Source organism: Gossypium hirsutum, chromosome A13 (assembly GCF_007990345.1).
Source record: "Gossypium hirsutum isolate 1008001.06 chromosome A13, Gossypium_hirsutum_v2.1, whole genome shotgun sequence".
Lineage (NCBI taxonomy): Eukaryota > Viridiplantae > Streptophyta > Magnoliopsida > Malvales > Malvaceae > Gossypium > Gossypium hirsutum.
In genome coordinates this window covers 16,524,547-16,531,818 of record NC_053436.1, presented here as the reverse complement: position 1 = coordinate 16,531,818, position 7,272 = coordinate 16,524,547, and the positions used below count along the sequence as shown (strand labels likewise).

The 7,272-nt window shown below is 34.5% G+C and overlaps 1 long non-coding RNA gene across 1 annotated transcript; it reads right to left on the bottom strand.

The window, feature by feature from the left end:
• Positions 1-684: 684 nt before the first annotated feature.
• LOC121212408 (uncharacterized) lies at positions 685-7,017 on the bottom strand. Its single transcript, XR_005907523.1, has 4 exons — positions 6,808-7,017; positions 1,889-1,955; positions 1,342-1,791; positions 685-833 (listed from the first exon to the last, which is right to left on the bottom strand). It is a non-coding gene; the product is annotated as an uncharacterized lncRNA (long non-coding RNA).
• Between the last annotated feature and the right edge of the window lie 255 nt (positions 7,018-7,272).

Genomic DNA, 7,272 nt, shown 5'->3' with positions numbered 1-7,272 from the left:
AACTCATTGGTTAAGTATTTGTTTGTTTGTCACAATTTCGCTAAGCATGCAAAATATAAAAGACATAATAGTGAAATGTGAAATTAGCTTTATTTATTTATTTATCGTTCAAATACATAGAAAACAGCTACATGTTTACTACAATATGGGCACATTTCCCAATAGCAACCATAATAGCAGAAGGTCCAGTGTGGTTTGTCTTCTTTTTTTGGTGTTGTTATAATCTCACAATGTCTTCTTCCTCCTCGCTACTTAGCACAACATTAGCAACCCCTGTGTTACTCTTGCGCTTCTTGAACATATCCAACATAAAAGCTCACACATTCATGTATTCGTCGATTTTGCATGATAAATTAGTAGACACATTCAAATTTTCTTCAGTGTCGCGAGTTGTGCCTACACCACCAACAATTCTAATGTAACACCCCAAACCCGGCCTGGACGTTATGGCCGAATCTGGGGATGTCACATGATATAGAGTTTTGAAATCGAATTTGACGAGATAAAATCCTTCCAGTTACTTAATCTCTGTTATGATTAAAGCATATATCTTTTATGCGGAAGCTATAGAATCATTCTATTTTAGGGAAAAAATTATTTTTTTTACGAAAACCTTAGTTTTTAGGAAAACCAAGTTTTGATGAGTTACAGTTAAAATAATCATAAACCCGTATAAAGTCCTGAATTAAAACCAAATAGTCCGAGTCCAAAATTATATCAAATCCTCAATTACGTAATAAAAACTGGAACTAAATAGAGAGTCAGTCTAAAATTTTACTTATGGCCACTATCGAGTCCTCCGCTACACCGATCCGCCTAGTGCTGGGGATTACCTGAACAAATTAAATAGAAAATGGTGAGTTTCACAACTCAGTGTGTAATCCCCACAGATATCAAATATACAGAATATTAATCGGAAGACAGAAATAAACAGTCTGGGGCCGGAGCCCATTCAAATGCAGAGTCAGATATAAATTAAGGCCTTAGCCCATCGCAGATATAGTATGCAGAACAGAATAGATTAACAGAGTCCTACCCACCAGCCTCTACACACCAACTCCATCTAACCCTACACACCATGTGGGGATAAAATTGACCCACATATCCCTACACACCATGCTGTACCAAAATGTGGACATAATCAGATAATCGCAGTTGTGCTGCCAGATACCAGGCTTAGGAGCCTTTCAGAATACTTCCTCCATATACATTAACCCATCCCTGATGCAATGCAGCATACAATACATGACATGCAAATATGCTATTAACAGATCATACATTCAGTTTAGTACGGATACCATATAATCAAATCATATAAATAGGGGTCCATGTAATACTTACCGACCCTACAGTAGGTCCACAGTTGACTTGGGCAACCCGTGCAACCTTATAGATTATTTCAGAAAAATAGGCTCACACGCCCATGTGGCCTGCCCGTGTGGGTCCATATGCCCGTGTAGCCCACACAGCCCAAATTGGTCTTGCCCACGTGGATCACACGGCCTGGCCCAGAATTCCACACGCCCGTGTGGGCCCACATGGCCTAATAGGTCGAGCCTGTATGTCGTACACGACCTGGCCCAGCTATTACATGACCGTGTCACTTGCGCACGGCATGGCTCGTCGATCACACGCCCATGTCCCATCACATGACCTACCACACGGGCGACCACACGCCTGTGTGGCGTTGATAGAATGGTTTTTGACTTTCGCTGAAACCTCGTTTTTTTTATTTTTGGGTACACATCTGTTATTGTTTGATGCTAAAACGATTCTTGAGCACTTTAGAACCTATAATTGACCAATATTTCACTCAGTAAATCACTTAACTATCGAATACAAATCGAATCCGAAACCAAAAATCAATCGTCGAATGATTAAATCTTACCCCCAACACCTCAAAAGATTCAACTAAGACTCCACGAAAGACGAGTCCTTTTGTTCAGAATTCGCCGCTGCCCAAGGAATCGATATAATCCCAATTAGTACAAAAAAAACACATTTTACAATATATCCAAAATTTCACTTACCGATGCTATGTAATGAAACGTCAAAGGAGACGAGGAGAAGGTACGATTTCAGTAAAAGGGGAAGTAAAATTGAAAAGAAAGAGATGGGGAAAAATTCGGCAAGAAAAGGGGAAAAAATTCGACAGGAGCAAAAATGAAAAGATATCTAGAAAATCTGATAACCCCTAATCCTTTCCCCTTAATTCTCTCTACCAACTCCCCCACTACTCAGCATTTTGCTAGAACTCAACTTCTTCTCTAGCCGATCGAGCAAAAACATTACCTATCCAGGGATTCAAACTCAAGACCTTCAGTAATCCAACACTCCACTTATCCACCAGACCAGCAGGCCCATTCTGATATGATTTTACAAACAATCAAATAAAAGCCTATTGATCAAAGTTAAGGCTTTATTTAGAAAAAATACCAAAATTTACCCAAAACATGACTTGAACTTGGGACCTCACACACACACGCAGAACACTTGACTATTGAAGCAAATACACACTTGTGTCACAATTTCGCAAAACAAAATATAAAATTTTGAGGCGCTACATCTAATATCATCAGTAACAATAAGAAAGTTAGGGTTCACAACACTTTCTACATGTGGCGAAAGCAATGAGAACCAAGGGTGAGGCCTCATTGTACAGAAACTATAGAAGTAATTTCTTGGTTCTTCTTTGTATCCCAACAGTATCAGTCCTAGGTCATCTTTGGCCCATACGGCCACATGAACTTCTCAGACTACACCCCAACTACATTAGCTTCTTTACTATTATCACCATATTTCCATCCGTTGGGGCTAAATTTTTCCATGAAGTGTTAGAATACATTCCTCAAGGTCAAGACATCCTCCAAATGTAGAATATGACCTTTGCGAAGCCTCTCAAATTGCACCCAACCTCCTTCTGTCGTAATATTTCACTGAGTTAAGCACACATCCTTACTTGGCAATGACCATGCAGTTGGAAAACCAAAGCCATCAATAAGTTTAAACTTTACCCGAATATACTTACTTTGATTAAAACGGAGGTTGGAGCACTTATTAGAAATGATATATTCTACGTCTTTACAAGGAGTGAAATAGTATAGACTTGATAACCTCTCTCGATTGTGGGACTTTAGTTGATACAGATGTTAAAAAACAACGAGCAATGGCTCCGCATCATGATGACAATAATCGATGAAATAAGCCATCGCAATCCACTAGAAGAACCTAGATAACTGTTTAGGGGGTGATCCCATAATCCTCAAGAAAGTGGCTGAAGAAATGGTGTAGAGGCAGGTGAAATCCGACCTCTATTACATGAAGGGGGAGTATAAAATTGTCGTCACTGGTATCGCTAAATCAATACGATCCTACAAGAATAGAAAAGTCGTACAAAAAATTGGGAACTTTAATTTCTCACACAGCTAAGGCTCGAAACATTTCCTTAGTCTTTATAGTGCAGACGTAGGAATTAGCCTCAACAAGAACCCTTGAAATTGATCGGAACTGAGCGGTGCACTATGTTTTGGTAGGTGCGACTAGAATTGATCAGAATAAGTTGTTGCAACCGATACGGACCAAAATTTTCACTAGTGCATAAAAAATGGTGTTGGGTGTTTCGCAATGTTATTGAAACTGGACCGAACAGACCAAGAAATTAACCCGAGGACTAGAGTAAACTGCAATTAAATCACAAACCATCGACCGATTGAACCAATTAAACCGTATTTTCACATTTTCTAAACTAGAAAAACAAAAAAATTCACCCCAAATCCCTTAAGCTTTTGTTATACTTCATCTCTGCACTCAATGAAATCAAACACATCATTAAAAAAAAAGCACCACTTTTTTCTTACTTTCTCTACTAAAATAAGCTCTCTCTTTTTTTTTTTTGGTAAAAAACCTATGTTGGACTTATAACATTCAACCAATCAAAGGAAAAAAAGAAAAATTAGGAAAGATGAAAGGCGGAGAGAGGATAGGTGGGAAAGAAATGAGAAAATGAATTTGAAAAGTATAGATTAATGATAAGATTCTTCTAGGTTTTCTTATTTTACTCTTTTCTTATTACAGGCCTAAAATAGATGTGCTTGATTGGATTTTAAAATTCAAAGCCTCCAAAATGGATGAGTTTGATTGAGGTTTTTAATAATTAATATTATTTTATATTGTTAAATAGTAAATTAATTGTATCGGTGGTTGAACCTATTAGATAAAGAATCAATAATTTAATTGATTCGACCACCGGTCTAATTTTAAAAACATTAATATTTTCATATAGTATTAAAACAAGACACACAAATTAGTTGAAAACCCACCACCCTAATTTAGTACATAAGTGGACATTCATATAAAATATTATCTTGGGAATGTATCTAAACAGGAAAGTAATTGTATGTAAATGGATAACTTCGAAGAGATGATGAAGCAGGAATCATTATATCAGCAGTCGCATATTCTCGATGTATGGCTGCTCACTATCTTGGCTGCATTTATCGTTTGATTCTTTTTTTAATTAGCCAAACTCATGTTAACAATGGTATAACAGTAATTAATTACTTCATGGACATAACATTAATATATAAATACCCCATATATAATAAGCAATAACGTATCAAAATAAAACAAATAATGGGAATTGAAGAACTCTCGTTTATACATACGAATATATGTGGAAGAAATCAACACTCATAATAAAGACACAAAGACAACTAAAAATCTTATTAAACCAGATCCAGTATGCAGCAGATAGAAAAAAAAAAGGTATTTCAAGGAGTAGAACGAGAAGGTGGTGGAGAAAAGAAAGGAATAGAGGGAACTGCAGTCGGGATTGTGGGGACTAAGGGAATGCTTGGCAGAGGGGGCAGTCCTCTTGGCAATGTGGTAGGAAGTGGAGGAAGCGCCCCAGGGTTTGGGAGATTACGGAAAGATGGCAATGGTGGAGAAGAGAAAGGAATAGGGGGGATTGCAATTGGGATTGTGGGGACTGAGGGAATGCTTGGCAGAGGGGGCAGTCCTGTTGGCAATGTGGTAGGAAGTGGAGGAAGCGCCCCGGGCCATGGGAATGATGGTCGGGATGGCGTTGGGAGATTAGGGAAAGATGGCAAACTTTGCGTTTGATGCTGCTGCAGAAGGTGACGAGCTGCTACCCCAACATCAATGCTTGCAAATGACAAAGCCATCAAGAATGCTAAAGCAAAGCAATTGAAAGAGGCCATTTTTGTTGAAAGATTTCGAAACAAATGAAGCAAATGAAACAAAGTTCTTTATCTGAATAGTTGTGAGTGAGAAAAACAAAGCATGGTATTGAGGTTTATATAGGCATTGGAGCAGTGAATAGAAATTCCCCATCCCTAAACAATGCCCCCAAAACTAAACAGCGCCACGTGTTTTTTATTTTTTCCATTTTAATTGTAATTCATTTTTTAAATAAAAATTTATAATGATTTGGATTAATTTTTAACTTATCATCAACGTTTTTGTTTATTTTTATTTTCTATTAATTTTACCTATTCTTTAATTAACAAATTACAATGACTTGCGTTAACTTTTTATATTTTATAACTGTTTATATATATTAATTTTAATATTTCTCCGATTAACATATAGTTTAAAATTTTAGTTACAATTTTATTCAAGATTTAAAAGAAGAAAACACTTATCTTATTAAAAAAATGAACTACAACTAAAAGAAAAAAAAACATGTGGCATAACTTTATTAGGGATCTAGATTTTTAGTTGAAACTCATTTTTTTAAAATAAAAGTGTTTTTTTTTTAAATTTGGATAAATTTGTAGCTACTTTTTCAAACTAAATTATTAATTAGAGAAATATGAAATTAATATAAGATAATTTATAAAAACAATTATACAAAATAAAAAATTAACCCCATGTCATATTTTTTTTAATTTATAGAATAAAAAATTAATATAGTCGAAGTTTAGACTAATTTAATAAGTTGAGTTTTGACAAGTTAATTATTACTTTTTATTTAATTCTCTATTAAACAAAAAAAATACTTAAATTGAAAAATTGATTTAGGGAAAAATTGAGTTTCTTGGTTTAGATTTACTTATATCTGACCCTTTTTAATTATATTACACTTATATTTATTATTTGATTTATCTATAAAAATAAATTAAAATTTTAATCCATTGAAAATATTAATTGATTGGTTTAATAATTCAGATTTAATTGAAGTACTTTTATTTTCTATTAATTTTAAGTATTTTACCATTAATATATAATTTGAAAACTGAGTTTAAATTTTTTATTAAAAATGGTTCACAAATTTAATTTAACAAAAGAAAACGTTTTTATTTTATAAAAGAAACAAGAGTCAATAACTCTTTTTTTTTTCAAATTGACTTTTTTTTTCTCGAGTTGAATAGGAAATTAACTTGATGAAAAAAGAAACGAAATTAATTTACTAACCAACTTCTCGAAACTTGGAGTAGCCCAATCCGCAACTATACTCATTTTTCTATTTTATAAATTAAAAAAACATGACGATTAGGATTAATATTTTATTTATTATATTCTATTAATTTTAACATTTTTTTCTATCAATATAGAATTTGAAAGTTAATTACAATTTCATCCAAGATTTTAAGGAAAACACTTTTATTTTATTAAAAAAATGAATTACAACTTAAAAAAAGAAAGGCATAATATTGAGGGATGCAAATGGGGGAAAGGGTTAGGGGCAGGGAATTTTCATTCTAAATAGTATAGTTGGATGAATCTCATGTTAGCATAAATGACTGTTTATAATATAGGGCAATGGAAAAGATCAAACATAAATACCTCTAGTCATTGCTTGAATCAAATGTCAAAATCTAAATTTGTGACACCACCGTCCAGCACGTCAAACCACCAACGAGGACGTTGAATTTAGCTATATGAAAAACTTAAAACTGCCAAAGTCTTCTAAGTACTTGAAAACATCACTAGATGGTGTATAACTCATTATCTTTAAAATGAAATTCCTTTTTCTTTTTTTTTTTGGTGCTTAGGGACCTTAAGCTAATTGGTATTTATAGTGGTGGCTCCCCATAAAAAACCACTAACTACATGTCCCACTGTCTCACATACAAAGGTAGTTCCCACTAACCACTATGCAACACAAAAGTGGGAGGCAAGGGAAACGTGGGAATGGCCCCACAAACCACAGCAGTTCCAACATTTTCCACTTGGTTCGTATTGCCGACGAATACTTAAAGTTGAAACATAATACATGAATCATGGCAATACTCTCTCTTAGATTTTCAG